Here is a 19,685-nt window from a genome sequence, read left to right as displayed (position 1 = left end):
GAAAGGGTTGAAATTTGAAAAGGTGTTGTTCTGCTTGTAGTATTGGAAAAAGGTGTTTAAAGTATGAAGAGGAGGAGGAAGAAGATTTGGAGTTGATGGTTGTTCCCCGACAGAGGTTGGGGGAGGATATTGAGGCTATGTGTGGGGCTGAAGGGGCAGAAGGATTTAGCCCGATTGAGAGGAGAACAAGAGGATGACAAGGGGAAGCGGGGGGGGGGGGGGAGGGGCGGGTGGTTTACAGGCTTCCCTTCTGCAGGTGGTTGGAAATACCGGACCAGTAACAGTTCAAGTACCTTTCTCTATAATGGAGTTAAGGTCCTGGAAGGAAATAGCAGGGAACTATAGAGAAGATCCGGAGAAAGTGGCAGAAGTGTTTGAAACCCTAATTAGGACTCAGGATCCAGATTGGAATGATTTACAGGTAATATTAGACACCCTGCTAGATGATACTGAAAAGAAGAAGGTATTAAACACTGCTCGGAAGCAAGTGGAAGGAGCACTTGCTGGTGGGGATTTGCAGGGAATGCTAGATCAGAATTTTCTTGCTACAGACCCCCCGGGGTGGGATCCTAACCTGCCAGGACCCCGGGGACTCTTAACAAGATAGCAGAGATGGATAATGTTTGGCATAAGACACGCCCTGCCAAAAGCAGTTAATTGGTCTAAACTATATGAGGTCAAACAAGCACCAACTGAATCCCCATCTGCTTTTGTGGAATGATTAAAGGCTACTGCCAGGAAATCTACCAACCTGGATCCTGAGAAACCAGAGGAAGCCCAGCAGTTAGCTTCAACTTTTATGGGACAATCAGCCCCAGACATAAGAAGGAAACTTCAAAAATTAGAGGGGGCAGATTTGAGAGATCTGGGGAAAATGTTAGAAGTGGCCTGGACGGCTTTTAATAATAGGGAAAAGGAAAAAGAAATGTGACATATTCGAAGGGAGTACCTAAGGGAAGGGAGATTGATTGCTGCTTTAAGCAGGGCTCCTGGAGGAGCCTATGGAGAAAGGGAAGGCACAGGAGGGGGTTACCGAGGTGTGAAAGGGAAAGGGAACATGACCTCCTTTTGTGCAACCCCGTCTAGCAGAAGATCAGTGTGCGCAATGTGCAAAGAAAGGGGGCATTGGCAAAGGGAGTGTCCTCAGGCTGGGAACTTAGCCCCAGCCCTGCAAGCCATTAAGCTAATGACCTTAAAGGATGAATCGTGAAGGGGAGCTGGGGAATCATCCGCAGACGAACCCCTGGTTACACTAAGGCTGGGAAATGAAGAAGTAGAATTTGTAGTTGCTCCAGGAGCCACTTACTCTGTACTTAATACTTGTAAAGGAAGCTTTAGCCATGAAAGTGTAAGCGTTGTTGGTGCTACAGGGAAAGGAGAGAATGGGCCCTTTTTGCAGCCCTTAAATTTTAAATTGGGAAACCAATGAGTGACTCATCAATTTTTATATATGCCTGAATGTCTGATGCCCTTGATGGGTAGGGATTTATTGGATAAGTTGAACATGCAGATAACCTTTAAGAATGGAGAGGTGCAGCCACTAATACCTGAATCAAAAGCTGTGGAAACAAGAATTTTTATGTTACAGAGCAGCACGCAGAAAGCGGAGGAGGAGATTGCTGCTGACGTAGAAGATGCAGTAGTACCCTTGGTATGGGCTAGTGGAATTCCAGGTCGGTCTAAAGTGGCGAAACCAGTGGAGGTTGTTCTAAAATCTGTGACTAAACCGGTAAGACAAAAGCAGTATCCTATTAGGTGGGAGGCTAGAAAGGGGTTGGAAGAATTAATAAGTAAATTTTTGAATTATGGGTTACTGATAGTGTGAATCAGAATATAACACCTCAGTATTATCAGTGAAGAAACAAAATGGCAAGGAATATAGGTTGGCTCAGGATTTAAGAGCCGTGAATCAGATTGTTCAAGATATTCACCCAGTAGCGGCTAAGCCATCTACCTTGCTGACATCCCTGAAGGAGGACCATAAATGGTTTACTGTACTTGATCTCGGGGATGCCTTTTTCTGCATACCTCTAGACCAAGACAGTCAGGTGATATTGGCCTTTGAATGGGAAAGCCCCACCACCGGATGCAAAACACAACTTACTTGGACGGTGTTCCCTCAGGGGTTCAAAACCAGTGCAACAATATTTGGCAAGCAATTGGCCAAGGAGCTGGAATCATGGAAAAGGGAAAACCTGGAAGGAACAATACTGCAGTATGTAGATGACATTTTGTTGTCATCTGCGGAGACTAGGGGAGAGTGTCTACAGATGAGCATAAGCCTGTTGAATTTTCTAGGACAAAGAGGCCATTGTGTAACAAAAAGTAAGGCTCAGGTAGGGAAAAAGACTGTGACTGATTTAGGTCTCGAGATTTCACAAGGACAACGGAGACCGGGAGCTGACAGAAAAGAAGCGATCTGCCAAACTGCAGAACCAAGAACTGCACGAGAGCTGAGGGCATTCTTGGGTATGGCCGGATGGTGCAGACTGTGGATTCCCAGCTATGGGCTATTAGTAAAACCCCTTTATGAAATTTTGAAGGGGTCAAACAAGAGCTACCTACTGTGGACCCCTGAATGCCAAATAGCTTTTAAAGACTTAAAAAAGGCTCTGTCAGCACCTGCATTGGGACTGCCCAATTTGTCTAAAGCCTTTGAGCTATTTGTACATGAACGACAACATCTTGCCCTGGGCGTGCTGACTCAGAAACTGGGAACGTGGAGAAGAGCTGTGGGCTATTTCTGCAGACAGCTGGGCAGTGTGAGTAAAGGATGGCCAGGGTGTTTGCGTGCTGTAGCCGCAACTGTTCTTTTGATCCAAGAAGCTGGAAAATTCACAATAGGACAAAGAATCATAGTGTATGTTCCACATCTGGGAACAAGAGGGGGGACATTGGCTGTCTCCAAGCCGTATGCTCAGATATCAAGTTATCCTGTTGGAAAAGGGTGATGTGGAACTCAAAACCACCGCAGCAATCAACCCGGCGATGTTTTTGAACTCAGAAGTAAGGGACCCCGAGCCCTTGCACCATGATTGTCTGCAAAGCATCGAACACGTATATTCAAGCGGACAGGATCTGAGAGATGAACTGCTAACTAATCCTGATTTGGAACTGTTTACAGATGGTAGCAGCTTTGTACAAGATGGGAAACGGGTGGCCGGATATGCAGTGGTCACAGCTACATGGGTAATAGAGGCTGGGTCCCTAGCCATTAACGTGTCAGCCCAGAAGGCGGAATTGATAGCATTGAGACAAGCCTTGAAGATAGCTGAAGGGAAAAAGGTAAATATAAGGACTGACTCAAAGTATGCATTTGGGGTAGTCCGTACACATGGGGCTACCTGGAAGGAGAGAGGATTGCTGACTGCTCAAGGATCACCTATTAAATACAAGGAAGAAATTTTCCGACTTGTAGAGAATATTCAAAAACCTGGGGAAGTGGCAATAATGCATTGCAAGGCACACCAATTTGGACAAGCCACAGTAAATGTGGGTAATCGATTAGCCGATAAAACTGCTAGAGGTGGCCGAATGAGGCATCCTTGTATTGGTACCAGTAAAAGAGGTGAAGCTGCCAATTCTGAAACCTAATTACAGTGAGGCAGATCAACAATTAGCATCACTGTTAAAAGCACCCCCAAAGGGAGAGGGTTGGTTAATAACGCCTACAAAACAGGTCATTGTTCCACCGCAGATAATGACCGAAATTGTAAAAAAGAGACACGAAGAAGCACACTGGGGTAGTGAGGCTCTGATTTCTAGTCTTCAAAACTCGATTATATGTGTAGGAATGAGTGGAATAGTAAAGTCTGTGATGGCAAAGTGCCCTGTTTGTTTAAAAATTAATCCTATGAACAGGAGAAGACTGCCCCTGGGGACCACTAAGCCCGGAAGTTCCCCCGGAGATTATTGGCAAATTGATTTCTCTGAATTACCAAGGCAAGACAGTTCTAGATATCTCCTGGTATTAGCTGACACCTTCTCGGGATGGCCGGAAGCTTTTTTCCCTGTTGCACCAATAAAGCTAGGCAAGTAACTGAAATATTGCTCAAAGACATAATACCAAGATTTGGGGTACCAATAGGAGTGTCCTCTGATGGGGGCCCACATTTTGTGGCAGAGAGTCCAACAGCTAAGTAAAATTCTTGGTATCAAGTGGGATTTACATACCCCGCGGAGGCCTCAGTCGAGTGGGAAGGTAGAAAGAATGAATCAAACTTGAAAGCAACAGATTAGTAAGATATGTCCAGAAACTTCTTTAAGATGGCCCCAGACCCTTCCACTGGCTCTTTTAAGAATCAGAATACAGCCAAGGTCTAGGAGTAAGATTAGTCCTTATGAGGTATTATATGGGGAAACCATACCAAGCGCCGCTGATTCCAGGGGAGATCCCTGTAAAAGGAAAAACAGATTAAAGTTCTATCTGATTTCTTTAGGGGAAGTCCTTGCAGCTCTCTGATGGCATATTATTTTGACAGGACTGCTCGTGTTGGACACTCCTGTCCATCAGTATCAACCGAGAGATTTCGTATACATTAAAAAGGTGGAACTCCAAACGTTTACAAGAGAGGTGGAAAGGACCTTTCCGGGTACTCCTACCTACTTGCACTGCACTCAAGGTGGAAGGGATCAAAGCTTGGGTTCATTACACTCGAGTTAAGCCAGGACCTGGGAGTGAATGTTGCTGAATTATTTGTAACTTTTGCTTGTTTTTGCTGTTAAAGCGTCTAACCGTTAAAGCGTCTAACCGTTAAAGCGTCTAACCGTTAAAGCGTCTAACCAATTTTTTTTCTTTTTTTTTTTTTTAAGGTTGCAAAAGGAAGGGGTGCTAGGTGGTTTGGTAAGGCACAGAGCATGCCTGGGCCTGGTGCAGTGAGTGAAAGGAGCTGGATGCCAGGCCAGAAGTACCCCCACTGGCAATGGTTTTAGTTCTGGTTTGGGACTAGGACTCTAATGTGTCACTGAGAGAAGAATGCCTCTGGGGCCACATTGCCCCCTGTGGGTAGGGAGCAGTTGACTTGGTCAGGTCTGTGTTGGAGGTGGAAGCAGCTGGCAGGCAGAGGGTTCCCTTTTCCCAATGGTGGTTTCTTGGCCGAAGCCTTGTCTGCAGCAGCTTCTCTTTCCTTCCGTGGTCTGCTGTGCGCTTGCCTCCTCTTGAAGAGGATGTGCCTGTGCTCCTCAGTGAGTTCTGCCAGGAGCTTGGGACTGCTGTACATGTCTGATAATCTCTCTTTCAGCATTGTGGTGTTTGTGGTGGTGATCTGCAGGGATGAGCTGCTCTTGCTGGCTGGAGTATGGCTGCACTGACAAGGAGGTGGTGCCCACCTGAGGCTGGAGCAGGACTGCAGGTGTGCCAGGGTAATTCTGCTTCTATCTGGGTAACTTTTTTGAAGCTCAGCCTTGCTGCCCAGACTGACAAAGTAGATAGAGCTTAAAAGCTGCTCTTAAGATGCCTGGAAATAGGAGGTGAGCTCAGCTGAGAGTGAGCTGGCTGCTCTGCAGGGACAGCTGGCCAGAAGGGAAGAGTTCTGGGAGGGCAGGTTATGTTTCTGGTGGTGGCGGGATGAACAGAGCTGATGCTGTATGAAAGCAGGGAGAAGGCTGGGGGTTAGAGTGAGCAGAGGTGTGGCTTGTGTGTGCCCAAGCAAGCCTTGCTGCTGGTCAGGGGATCAGTGATGGCAGGAGTGGAGTGGAGTGGAGGGCTGCTCCTTCTTGGGAGCTGAGGAAAGCCTTTGGAAGTGAAAGGGGGTGGCATGATGTTAAGAAGTTGGGCCGCTCTCCTTTTGCCAGGGGCAGATGGGGAGGGCTTTTGTCTGTGCTCTTGAGGTGGGGGCGGGTGTTGCCTGGTGGGAATTTGGGGGTAGTGCTGTCCATGCAAGGGAGTGTCCCAGCAAGGCCAGGGAGCCCAAGTAGTGCAGGTGGCTTGCCCAAAGGCAGATGCTTGAGATTGTCAGCAGCTGATGAGCTGAGGCAGCTGCAGGTGTGACATGTGTTGCTGGGGTGCCTTGCCCCCAGGGCAGCCCTGGCATGTGGCATGCCCAGCTGAGAAGCCAAAGAGGTGGGGGAGAAGGAGTGCTGCTGGTGCTGCCCAGGATGCCAGGTGGCAGCTAGTGCCTGCAGGCAGGGCCCCTGGCCCCCAAGCAGATGTGCTTTGTGCCAGTAGGTTGCCCTTTACAAGAGGGGTTTCTCTGGAAAATGAGGAGCGCTCCTGTAACTTGGAGCTGCCAAATGGGTGGTAGAGGGGGGCGGAGGGGGAGGGAATGGACTAAAGTCCTTGAAGCCACCTCTTTGGCATATCTCCTCTGGGCAGAGTTGTGGAGACAAGGAGGGGTTTGGCAGCCTGTTGAGTGACACTGTTGTCAGAGCCTGGTGCTGCTGAGGGAGGAGGGTGTGTGTGTGTGGGGGGGGTGATAGCCCTGTTGTAAAGTACAGTTGCAGAGAGGGCTGCAAGGGTGGCTTGGTGGCTGGAGCAAAGGTGGGGGGTGGCAGGTGCTTTTGTGCCTGGAAAATGAAGGCTAGCAGGGCTGGTTGCTGTACTTGTACACAAGTCTTGGAGTTGAGGAAAGAAGAAGCCTTAAAAGGCTTCAGAAGCTTGGAGGCATAGCCCCCTAGGTGGGAGGCAGGTGGTCCTTGGGGCATTAATGTGGAAGTGAAGAGCAGGTGGAGTGGCCTATGCCAGGGAGAAGTGGCAGTATGTATTGCCTGCTGGAGTCAAGTGAGTTGACCATGTCCCAGTAAAGGGGATGGTTCCTTGGGGCGCTGCATGTCAGGTGGAGGCAGGAGGAGAAAAGTGTTGGGAGCACCTTGAGCTTGAGAGCAGGATTGCTGTGATTTTTGAGTGCTGGTGTTTGTTTGGGGAAAAGGTAGAAGAGCAGGCTAGAGGAGAGGGGACGGCAAGAAAGAAGCTTGGCAAGGAGCCTGTGCATGGAAGCCATTTAGTGCAAATGGGGCAGTGTGAGAGCAAGCTTGCTGCAGGCAGGCAGGCTAACATGTGCTGGGCTTGTTGTCCTGCTGTGTCAGCCTGTCTTGCCTGTTTGACCCCCACAGCAGCTGAGGTGGGACAGCTGAAGGTAGTGTGCCCTAAAGGTGTGGGAGGGAGGGTGCTGAGGCCTGCCTGGGGCACTGGTGGAGAGTGGATGTGTGGGGGCTGGTGGGGCAGGGCAGAGGAGTTGAGGACCCCCAGAGCATGTCAGGCCGAAGTTGCAGTGTGGCTTTGTGAGGGAGAGCCTGCCATGAGGTGGGAGCAGCCAGGGGAGCTGTAGGGGTGTGCCAAGGGGCTCGTGAGGGTCAGAGAGGACAGAGGGCTCCCAAGTGTGAGCCCAGTGTTTTGGGGAGCATGGCTTTTGTGTGCAGTTTTCCCAAGCTGCCCGGGCTGAATTGCTGTCAGGTGCCAAGTGCAGCAAGGGCTCTTTGGCTTCCCCCCTGCCCAGGTGTCAGTAGAGCTAAGCTCTAGTGGTCCAGTCTGTGCCCTTCTGCCCAAAGCTGCAGCTGCTTTGCCAAGTGGAGGGGCAGCGGTTTCCTTGGAAGAGAAGAGGATGTTGTGGAGAGAAGTTTGGGGCTGGTTGTCTGGAACAATTCCAGCAGCTGGCTGTGTACTTGGGGCCTAGTGCAGGTTGCCAATGCCCAGGGTTGTGGGTGTGGGAGCTGCCCACTTGAGCATGCTGTGCAGGGGAGCTGCTGTGTTTCCTGTGTGAGTGAGTGGTGTGTGTGTGCAGGTGTTGAGTGGAGAGCTGGAGGTGCCTTTTGTTTGGAGGAGCAAGTAGGGCTGGGTGTTTAGTGGCTCTAAAGCAGGAAGGAAGGAAGGAGGGTGGTAGGTGTGAGCATGGAGCAGTGGGATGGTCTGGCAGAGAGGTGTTGCCTGGGTGAGCAGAAATGAGTCCTTCTTTCGCAGGACTGCCTTTTGGTGCTTTGGGGGACGCGCCTGCCCCTGCGTGGGATGTGCTTCTCTCTTGGAAGGTTCCCTTTTGTGCTCTGCATGGACCCTGACTCTTTGTGCCAGAGGGGGTTAGCTGCTTTGGCCAAAGCCCTTGGGAGATGGTCCCGCACACTTCTTTGGTGCTGCCCGGCAGCTTTTCCCTGGGGCTTGGCCGCTTCTGGTCAGTGTTTGCCAAGAGAGGACTGCTCTGAAGAAGTTGGGGATATCTCGGAGGGTGGGGGCATGTGCCTCAGCTCTGCTTTTCAGGCCCAGGAGGGGCAGCGCCCAGAGATGCAGTTTGTACTGATGGCAAGTGTTCCTTAGTAAAAGGCCTCAGCTTGCTGGGACCCAAAGCCTGAGAGTGCTGTGGCAGAGCGCGTGGGCCCTCGGTTGTGCTCTGACTTCTCTTTGGTGGCAATGGCTTTGCTGTGTTGGTCGCTTCTGGGGGCGTTCTGTGCTTTGTCATACGCAGCGGTGGCAAAGTGGTGTCTGCAGGGCACAGGATAATGGCAAGAGGGAAAGGTGCTCAGCAGAGCCAGGACTGCTGCAGCTTCCTGGTGTTGATGCAGTTTTGCAGAGTTGGAGCCCTCTGCAATCTCTGCAGTGAGAGGCAATTTATAATGCTGTGTGCCAAAGGTACCCTGAAAAGCCTCAGCTGTTTGAGCCCTGGGCAATCCTCTAGGCATGACAAGAGGCTTGCGGTTTCTCTTTTTTGGCAGTCCCCTCCTTCCTCTCGGGTCTTTGGAGGTGCAGCCTGGAGTCCTTGCAGCCTCAGTGGTGTGCTGCAGGAATTGCCCAGGCTGGAGTGCAAGCTGTATTGCAGGCCCTTGACAAGGAGTGTTTTTGCTGCTGCTGCTGCTGCTGGGCCAGCTCTGTGGAGGCAGTGTATTTCCCTTCAGTTTTGGGGAGGGTCATGACAGGGTTCAACTGGTGGAAAGTTACAAGCAGCAAAGCGCATGGGAAAGGAGAAGCAAGGAGCGAGGTACAAGGAGTTACAGGTAGCAAAGCGCATGGGAAAGGAGAAGCAAGGAGCGAGGTACAAGGAGTTACAGGTAGCAAAGCGTATGGGAAAGGAGAAGCAAGGAGCGAGGGACAAGGAGTTACAGGTAGCAAAGCGCATGGGAAAGGAGAAGCAAGGAGCGAGGTACAAGGAGTTACAGGTAGCAAAGCGTATGGGAAAGGAGAAGCAAGGAGCAGGTACAAGGAGTTATAAGCAGCAAAGTGTATGGGAAAGGAGAAGCAAGGAGCGAGGTACAAGGATTTACAGGTAGCAAAGCGTATGGGAAAGGAGAAGCAAGGAGCGAGGTACAAGGCATGATTGTGCGTGCGTGATCAGTGTAATAACTGGCTACCTGTGATGTAGTCAGCATGATGACTGGCTTAGCAAAGTGTATCTGTAAAACCGCTGAAGCAGCTAACTTAGTATAAATATGCTCAGAAACAAACAATAAATGTCTCAAGATGCACCACTTCTTGAGTCTGTGCCTTCATTTGCTCCAAATGGCGCCCGAACAGGGACTCAGCTCTGCATAATAAGGCGACGTCGATCCGGTAGCGAAACCCAACTGAACCGGGACAACAAGCCTGAACCAGGGCTCCAAGCCTTACAAGGAGCGCGCATCCATCACCTCAATGAAGGTGAGCAGTTGGGAATCATGGGGGGAAGGTTATCCCTAGAACAGAAACAAAGTCTTGACGCATTGTAGACTACTTTGGACAGGCACAATCGGGACATTTCAGAGGTAAAGTTACTAACACTCCTGGACTGGATTACGAGAAATGTACCTGACTTCCCTGCTAATGGGATGTTTCAACTCGATGAATGGGCGAAAGTAGGTCAGAGACTATACGAGGAAGTGGGGACTGGAGATGTCGCGGTTTGTATGCATTTGGCTACATGGGGGAACTGTTACCAGCTCGGACAAGAAGGAGTCTCAGCAGGAGGCTCAGACAAACATGCCCAAGGACACCAGTGCACTGGGACTGATACATCCTGAGAGAGTACAGATAAACCAGCAGAAGCCAGTTGGAGGCAAGATTAGGACTGAAACAGTTTTCCTCAAACAAGGAAGCAGGCCAAGTTGAGACCATGTATGGAAAAGTAGAGCAAAGTTCATGGCAAGACACTGAGTGACACCTCTTCTGACACCACCAGAGACCCCCACAGAAGACCCCCAGAGACTCAGACCGCATGCATAATGATTATGTAAATGTAGTTAGTTCTAGGAAATAGAATGAATATGTATAATCGTTCCTGGAAATTTAATGCATATGCATAGGATAGAGCAATATAAACTTTAGATGATGCGACACACGGTGTGCAGGTTGGGTGGAGCTATCCCCCGTGTACCCGGTGCCGTAATAAAGAGAATGCCTGCTTCTTAATGCTACATTGGTGTTAAGGAGTTTTTCTCCCGATTTCGGTGACAGTTTTGACACCCCAGATGGGACTCCGCTTCTGAACCTCGTCGGATCCGTGGGATCACAGGACCTCCAGCCGGCACCGAGGGATTCTCGGGGAGAACCTCCGATACCCGGACCGAAGAGCTCTGAACAAGACCCCTGGGAAAGGTAAAGGCATTCCTTTCTTGAAAAGGTTGGGTTAGAGTCCTGCATTGCTTGATTTGTGTGGCAGTTTGACATTTGGAACGTTATTGGACTTTGTTTTGTGGATTTTGTGGTTATGGATAACCAAGCGTCGAAAGAGGGGGAGATTTGGAAGAATTCACCCCAGGATGTATTTTAAAGCATTGGAGAGAGGCGGCAGGTCCGCCGGGAGGTACACTTACCAAGAGAACAATTAATTGAATACTGTAATCATCGTAATCATGTATAGTTTAGAAGATCAGGAAAAATGGCCTAAGAATGGAAGTGTGAACTACAATACCATATTACAATTAATGTTGTTTTGCTGGAGGGAGGGGAAATGGGATGAAGTAATGTATGTAGATTTGTTTTTCGCATTAAAAAACCACCCTGAATGGCAGAAAGATTGTGGGATGATTCCAAGGGATCCGATGATACTAGCACTAGAGAAGGAGGGAAAGGGTCAAAAGTTGAAAAGGTGTTGTTCTGCTTGTAGTATTGGAAAAAGGTGTTTAAAGTGTAAACAGGAGGAGGAAGAGGATTTGGAGCTGTTGGTGGCCCCCCCCCCCGACATAAGTGTGGGGGAGAATGTCAAGGATGTTGTTGGGGAGGCTGAAGGGGCAGAAGGATTTAGCCCGATTGAGAGGAGAACAAGAGGATGACAAGGGGAAGCGGGGGGGGGGGGGGGGAGGGGCGGGTGGTTTACAGGCTTCCCTTCTGCAGGTGGTTGGAGATAATGGACCAGTAACAGTTAAAGTACCTTTCTGTATAATGGAGTTAAGGTCCTGGAAGGAAATAGCAGGAGACTGTAGAGAGGATCCAGAGAGAGTGGCTAAAGTGTTTGAAACTCTAATTAGGACTCAGGATCCAGACTGGAATGATTTACAGGTAATATAAGACACCCTGCTAGATGATACTGAAAAGAAGATGGTATTAAACACTGCTCGGAAGCAAGTGGAAGGAGCACTTGCTGGTGGGGATTTGCAGGGAACGCTAGATCAGAATTTTCTTGCTACAGACCCCCCAGGGTGGGATCCTAACCTGCCAGGACCCCGGGGACTTCTAATAAGATATCAGAAATGGATATTGTATAGTGTAAAACATGGTATGCCAAAAGCAGTTAATTGGTCCAAAATAAATGAGGTCAGACAAGAACCGACTGAATCCCCATCTGCTTTTATGGAATGATTAGAAGTTACTGCCAGAAAATCTACCAACCTGGATCCTGAGAAACCAGAGGAAGCCCAGCAGCTAGCTTCAATTTTTATGGGACAATCGGCTCCAGACATAAGAAGGAAACTTCAAAAATTAGAAGGAGCAGATTTGAGAGATCTGGGGAAAATGTTAGAAGTGGCCTGGATAGCTTTTAATAGGATGCAGTACTACCAGTTGTATGGGCTAGCAGAATTCCAGGTAGGTCTAAATTGGCGAAACCAGTGAAGGTTGTTCTAAAATCTGGAGCTAAACCGGTAGGACAAAAACAATATCCTATTAAGTGGGAGGCCCATGTACCTTTGGGCTTCTGACGTTGTTCCATCCCGAAAAGTTGTTAATTGATGGAACTGCCCGTGTTCGGACAAAACGGTCCACCCACGGCTTTACATCAGACTGTAGTAGCGACATAGAATTGTGGGACCCAACTAAGCGTGTCTTGAGTAGTATTTTCGCAGGAGTAGGAACTGCTCCTGCTTTATCACAACTTAACAAATTAGGATGCTGGCTTGCAGAGGAAGCAAATGCTACTAGTACTGCTTTGAACGCCCTGTTAAGAGATGTAGATTCAGTTAGATATGCCACCTTGCAGAATGGGGCTGCGATTGATTTTTTTTTTTTTTTTTTTTTTTGCTATTGGCCCAAGGCCATGGCTGTCAGGATTTTGAGGGAATGTGTTGTATGAATCTGAGTGATCATTCTGAGTCAACACATATGAGCATTTCAAGATTGAAGGCGTTAACAAAACAATTGCAAGAAGACGATGGGAAAAACGTATGGGGAATGTTTGATTGGTTGAATATGCTTGCTGTAGGACCTTGGTTAAAACGCATCCTGATTCTAGGACTTATTATAGCTTTTGTATTTGTTGCAATACTAATGAGTGTGCCATGCTTATTGAATTGTGTACAAAGAATGATTGACCGGAGCATGAAACAAGTCATGACCCTGCAAGTTCATACCGCCTTAGCCTTTCAATTATTAAAGGAAGGGGGAGATGTGGAGGGTCATGACAGGGTTAAACTGGTGGAAAGTTACAAGTAGCAAAGCGCATGGGAAAGGAGAAGCAAGTAGCGAGGTACAAGGAGTTACAGGTAGCAAAGCGTATGGGAAAGGAGAAGCAAGGAGCGAAGTACAAGGCATGATCGCGTGTGTGTGATCGGTGTAATGACTGGCTACCTGTGATGTAATCAGCATGATGACTGGCTTAGCAAAGTGTATCTGTAAAACCGCTGAAGCAGCTAACTACTTAGTATAAATATGCTCAGAAACAAACAATAAATGTCTCAAGATGCACCACTTCTTGAGTCTGTGCCTTCATTCGCTACAAGTTTACCGCTCAGAATTGTTCCTCTTTGCTAGGAGGAAAGCCAAAGACTGCACTAACTGTAGTGGGACCTCTGAGCCAGTAACTTGTGGGAACCCCCTGGCAGAGGTCAAAAATAGGATGTGGGTTTTTCCTTCTTGGGAGTGATAGCTGGAAGTGTTAGGGGAGTTGCTTCTGTGGAGAAGTAGGAGAGGAGTAGCTGCAAAAGCCCAGCTGAAGTAGGAGCAGGTAGGAAAATGTGTCTGGGCTTGTGGGGCCCTTCCACTCATCTACAAGGTGGTTGATCTGCAAGGCATGCTGGTAAGTGAGCTTTGCCAGGCCCTAGATAGCGCAGCTGCAGGCAAGGCCAGCCTGAGGCACCTTTGCTGTGCCCCAGCGTGGTTTCCCACCAATGGCAGTAACAGGAGCTGGTGCCGTGCTGCTTTGCACTAGCCCTTTAGCCCTTCTGCGGTGGCTTGCCCCTGGGATTTTGGGAGCCGTGCAGAAAGTGGCCTAGAACGCTGGTGCTTCTGGAGGAGCTTGGAGTTGTTTCTGTGTGCTCATGAGGATGCTGCTAGCTTCTTTGCTCTCTTTCTCTAGGTTCCTGCGTGGCATCCCTCTACGTGCTGTCCGAGAGCCTTCTGCATGCACTGTCACGTATTGGAGAGCAACAGCTTCCTGGGCTGGATTTCGATCAGAGCCATCAAGATGAAGCGTGCACATCATCCTGCATGGTCAAATCTCCAGGTGAGTCCAACTGACCAAACTCTATTCTCTTTATGGGTTGGTGTCCCTGCCAGGATCCTTGAATATGTACCTGCCTGGGATAAGGGCTCATTGGATGCACAAGCAATTTGCAGAGCACATGGACATGTAACCTTGTCCCTACGAGGCCTCAGAAGAAGGCTGAGAACCACCTAGGCAGGGCTGCCTCCTGCCCCCAGGAGCAACGGATGCTCCGGCTTGCCCAGGAGCAGAGTGCAAGAACCTTGCAAGAGGAGCATGCCGCAGAGCTGGCCTTAACCCTAGATACCCCCCAGAGTTGGAGCAGCCCTGACCAGTCCTCGCTGGCCCTTGACTTGCCAGTGACTGAAAGACAACTGCAGTGCAGTGGGGAGACATTTGGCAGCCTTGAGACTGCAGTGCCAGGGACTGTGGCTGCGATGGGCACGAGCGCTTGCAGAGTGGCCTGAAGAAGGCAGAGAGCAAGGGGAGGCCCCTCTGGGTGAGCATGTGCCTCTGTAGGACCTTAGCAGCCCCCTGATGAGGTGTCCCAGCATGCATTGCAAGCAGCGGCCCCATGCCTCCCTTGGTCAGAGGTCAAGGACACAGGCAGCAGTGGGGAAAAGCAGGAGAGGACAAGGCAGTAAATCAGGGGCAGATGCTAACCCCGCAAAGGAGCAGGCAGATGCCACCACTGCCAATAATCACGCACCCTCTGAGCAGGCCAAATACCATAACCCGCGGTCACCTCGGGCCCTCTTTAAAGTGCCCCTCAGGTGGGTGAAGAATTCAGACCTTTGGTGGCACCCGTGCAAAGGGAACATATCCTCCCCCTCCACTGCTGCAAAGGCTGCCTGGGGACAGGATGCAAGTTCTCTGCAGACAGGTTTATGAGGCAGCTGCTCAAGGGCCAAATATGACCGTGAAGAAGGCAAGGTCACAGAGCATTTCAGTTGCCTGCTGGAGAGCAGGCTCTTCTCTGTGCTCCTGCAAATCCTTCTCCCATTAACAGGAGAAACACCAAGAAGCACTTGAAAAATAGAACCACTGTGAGAAGAGCTGGCATGAATGCCTGCTCCAAAAATCACTCCAGGCACAACGGGTCACGTTTCACCCAATGATGGGCTCACAGGACTGCCCCCCATCTCGCGTCCTGGTCCTCACCATTGATGTTGTTGGCTGAAGGAAAGGTTCTCCAAGCAAGTGCAAGGTGTCCAAATATGCTTTATGTATTCTGCTTCCATAAATCAAATAAGAGGGTATAAAAGGAGGTAGTGATTATGTTGAAGAAGGCTGCCCAATAGAAAATCAGTTCAAGAACTGCTGTTCAAAGTGCTGTGTACATCTGTCTACTGAGAAGTTGATAAGACCATGAAAGTAAAAGCAACTGGAGAAGTCCAAAGATGAACAGAAAAGAACCCAGGAAAAGCTGTCTCAAGGTACAACCTGATGAACTTGGAGTATTGCTCTGTCACGAAGTTGCTTTTCCCATAAAAAAGCAGATCAGACAAGATTGTACAGAGAAGGTTGGGGCTATGTTGCTCTGAATGAAGAGCTTCTCCTTTGAGCTGCTCTTCAGCTCAGCTACAAGAGACTGTAGAAACACCATGAGCAATTCCTCTCCCTTGCTGAGAAGATGGTCCCCAGAAGCCCGGCTGAGTTGCCTTCCAACTCAGCAGGCACCTTTCCCCTCCCCTGGAGGGGAACCTGGTCAAGCCCTACTCATCAGCTGCCCAGCCTGAGCCCAGGGGAGGAAGAAACCCAAAAGGGCTCACTGCCCTGGCTTTTCCTCTCCCTTTGAAACCTCTGACTTTTTCAGCGCCCCAAAACCCTGAGCTGACAGCCTGAGGGGTGAATGACTGTGTGTAAAAGCCCTCACCGAGGATGGGAAGACCTTAAAAAGCCTGGGAGAGAGGAAAGGAAAGAAAGGACACACTAACATTTCCTGCCTTTGCTCAAAGAGGCTGTAGTGAAATCCAGGGCCCCTTTGTGCCGGGCGCCGTAACACCTCGCGAGAGAGAAGGCCTGTGCCAGAGAGCTCCTCACCTCCATGGCCACGGCACTGAGCAAGGACCAGGGCAGCCGGGTGAGAGCAGCCACCACGGACGGCTCAGGCAGCAGCAGGGAGGAGACAGGCCTCCGAATGTCTTGGCTGCACAGCCTGCTCCCAGCCCTGTGCTCTGCAGGGACAGGCTCAGCCCATCCCCTGCAGAGCTGCAGAGCAAGCGCCAAGTCTGGTTCTTCCTCTCTTCTTCAAAGCAAAGGCTTGTTTCCCTCCCTTACAAGTTAGAGTGAGGAATATTAGGCTGTAACTGTCCTGTGTAGGTCTCAAACTCCTCCTTGTCCAAGACGCTCGAGTGTTTTTCCCCTGTCCTTGCTGCTGCTGCAAGGTCCCCCCCAAAGGCTTGGTCCTGCTGAGTCCCCAAGGTCAGACAGTGCTTGGGAAGAGCTCAGCCTTGCTGCCTTGTCCAGTTTGTGTCAGGCCTCCTGAGAAACCTGAGGTTGTGTGAACCAGCAAGCAGTGTGTGTGTGTGTGTGTGTGTTTTTCCCCCTTTTAGGGGAAGACTAGTGGGTGGATGTGGGTGGGATGAGGATGGGGGTGGCATGGGAGGGCAGGAATGGATACAGCTGGGGGTAGGGAGGGGGAGGTGCATTTTGAAGGGGGGATGTGGGCAGCGACACTGAGCCTGTGCTTCCAGTTTTCTTTTGGTCAGGTATTGCTGGATTTCTCCCCTGAGACTGAGCTGCTCCAATGCCATCAGCTCTCCGCCTGGCTTTCGGAAAGGTTTGTTGTTTTTGCAGCAGTTGAGGCAAAGCAGAATTACCAACCCCCTGTCAGGTCAATACAGGCAAAGGGAATCACTGCGCGCGCCATGCTGTGCGTGCACAAGCCTTCCTGGGTCAACTGTGCTGACACGCTGGTTGGGCTAATGCCCTTTGGTTGGCAAGCAGTTGTGTTAGCAGCTGCCCCAGCAGGGTTAGTACCAGAATATCTTCGTGGGCTGGGTGGGGTTTTGTCCCCCCTCCCCCCAAGCTTTGGGGTATTTTTTTTTTTACCTCCTCGTGGTTCTGAATAGGGGAGTGATTCATTTCTCTCTCTCTCTTTCTCTCTCTCTCTTAAAGGACAGCTCTTGATTTGGTCATGCCATGGGAGGAATGTATGAGCTTGGCACTGTGAAAACTGCAACAGAGCTGTTTTGTATCTGCTTGAGCCTAAAGGGAGATTCTGTGCATGTCTGGCATATAAAACTTGAAATTAAAAAAAAAACCACAAAACCCACAATAAATTTACCGCAGGATGCCCAACCTTCAGATTACCCGTAACTTAATGCCTTCCCTCTAGATCACTAAATTGCTGCAGGGGCAGTGATAACCTTAAAGCAAATGGAGCTGGGTGTGGATGGTAGTAAGGAAAGTGACTTGGATACAGCAGCGCTTCCTGACCGTAGTTTGGGGCCCTGTGAATCTCCTTTGCAGTGGATGCGCAGCTTTTGAGGAAAAGGTTTCTTGACTGTTGGAATCAAGGACAAACCCTTTCTTGCTCTCTGCACAGAGTGAGTCCTCTTGCTATAGCGTGATTCCATTAGGGGCTTCTCAGTGGAAAGGGCAAAAAAGGGTTGAGAAGGCTGAAAGGCTGAAGAAGCTGCAAGCGCAGTGGAAAGGGTGAGGGCTCGTGTAGGTAGTGCCCAGGATCAGCTGCTGGAATAAAGGCAGCCTCTCTAAGCCAGGCCCAAGGAGTTTTCCCCAAAGCAGCGTCTAGTTTAGGCTGTGTGGAGGTTTTGGGCAAGTTGCTTTAACAGCTGGTGATGGGCCGGGCATTTGAAAGTAGTAATGAGCCGGTGCAAGCGCAGGCAGCCTAAGTGGGCAGAGCAGGGCCTCTTCCCTGGGACCCCAGGCTGCGGGGCTGGGATCAGGCGCTGTGAGGAGCCCAGCGCTGAGGGGTCTGTTGTGGGGTGGTCTGAGGCTGGGGCACTTTGTGTGGGGCTGCAGCCGGCGAGGAGCTCTGTGCCCGGCCACTTGCGCTGTGCGAGTCCTGCCCGGCGGCGCCCGATTGCTGAGCAGAGCCACGTCCGTGCCAGAGCCACAAAACTCTGCTGCAGCATGAGCGCTGCCCCAGCCGCAGCGTCTGCGCTCACTGCAGAGCTAGTTTGGGGTCAGGTGCCCTGCAGGGAAGAGTGTGCCCTGGGGAGTGATGGTGTCCCAAGGTAACGCGCTCCGGCTGCGCTTCCCCGCTGCCAGGAGCGAGCCCGGAGAGCAGTGCTTGCCACGTGTTGATGGCTGGGTGGCTGGTGCGTACGGGGGGAGCAGGCAGCCCCGCGGCTTTGTCCTTAACTATAACTGTGCGGCAATGGCTGTGGAGAAGTGGTGGGCAGCACCATGCAGGGCAGGATATGTGTGGTGTGCCAGGGTGCTGCCCTGCCCAAAGCTTTCTTCCTGCAGCCCCTTTTGGCGCTGTGCCGTGGTCAGCTGGACGCCGTGGGGTCTGGCCTCCCTCCTTCCTCCTCGGCGAGCTTGAGCGTCAAGGCAAGGGGAGCGTTGCGTTTCCTTGCTCGCTCGGTCCCGAGGCGCCTGCTTGCCCTCCTTGATCAGGCTGTTAGTGCTCGCAGGCGTTTCTGCTGACCTGGAGACAGGGAGTTGCCCTTTTATTTGAGAAGTCCCTTCCTCTTCATGCCTTGCTTGGGCCTTGCTGTAAAACCCAAGGCTTGCTTTCATGTGACTTGTGGGAGTAAAAGAAAGGGCCTTTCTTCTGTGCGTGTACCCCTAAAGGAAGGAAATGGGGGGCAGAGGGGCTGTGTCCGGTGACGGAGCGGCAACAATCCTGCATTAGGCCCTGTGGCTTCCCAAAGCGCAGCCCCCCCTGCTTAGTGTGGGTCTGACACTCGAGGCCCAGCCTTCTCCCCAGGTTGCTGCTTGAAGGATTTAATCTGGCTGCACAGAAGCAGGTCTGCTGCCATTTCTGCCTGCGGTGCTCCGAAGGACGGAAGCATCTTCAATTTTGCCGTGCTGGGAAGGACCTTGCTCTGAGTCGGGTCCCTCGTGCGCTTTCCCTGCCCTGTTCTCCTTTGCCGTTTGTGTTTAGGGCTTTTGTGCGCAGCCGTGTTTGCTGCGGGGGTGAGGTGGGAGCTGGCAGTTGCTGGGTTGCTGATGGTTTGCTTGAAGCTCTTTGGAAGAGGGACCCAGTTGAGAAGAGGGGCCCTTTTGGGCTGGGCAAGGCTATTCTTAGGAGAGGGCCTAAAGTGGCCGATGCCTTCCTGTTCAAAATCTCATTGTCCAAGCAGACGCCCTCAGCCGACCAGCAGTGGATTTTGTCTTCGACCACTGCATGCTTTGTAACTAGGAAAGCCCAAAGGAGGGCCCGGTCCCCTGAAAGGGCTGCCCAGTGGGGGTGTCTCTTCCCTCCAGTTCCCCTCTGTACGAGTTCTTAGCCAGCATCAAGGCAGTGTGACAGCTGTGCAGCGCAGCAGCCAAGGGCGCTAGCTGCAGAGCTGCGACTGCGCTGGCTGTGGCTGGGTTTGGGGCTGGCGCTGCAGGGGCGCTGGTTTTAGCCTGAGTTGTGGGTGGACGTGGGCAATGAGACTGGAGCCCGCTTTGCTTGGGATGGGTCCTAGCTAGAGGCTCGAGTAAAGCTGGTGGTGGTGAGGGTCCAAATCCCGCAGCAAGCCTGCTGTGTGTGAAGCGCATCTGCCCCCTGCCCCTTCTTTGGGTCGCTTCATCAGTGCTCTTGCAGTATACCTCTGCCATGCGATCTGGGACCTCCAAAGATGCCCCTTAACTGGATTTTCCATGTGGCACTTGCACCACTGCGATCTCCTGGTTTGGCTCCGTGTTTAGTTTCAGAGATGAACTCCCAGCTCTTCCTGCTCCCAGCCCAAAAAGCTTGAGAGCAGCTTAGTCCTTGTCAGCTTGTCCTCTTTTGAGGCTGCTTGTCGAGGCCCTGAG

Source organism: Apteryx mantelli, unplaced genomic scaffold, assembly GCF_036417845.1.
Source record: "Apteryx mantelli isolate bAptMan1 unplaced genomic scaffold, bAptMan1.hap1 HAP1_SCAFFOLD_34, whole genome shotgun sequence".
Taxonomy (NCBI): domain Eukaryota; kingdom Metazoa; phylum Chordata; class Aves; order Apterygiformes; family Apterygidae; genus Apteryx; species Apteryx mantelli.
This window is presented reverse-complemented; position numbering follows the sequence as displayed.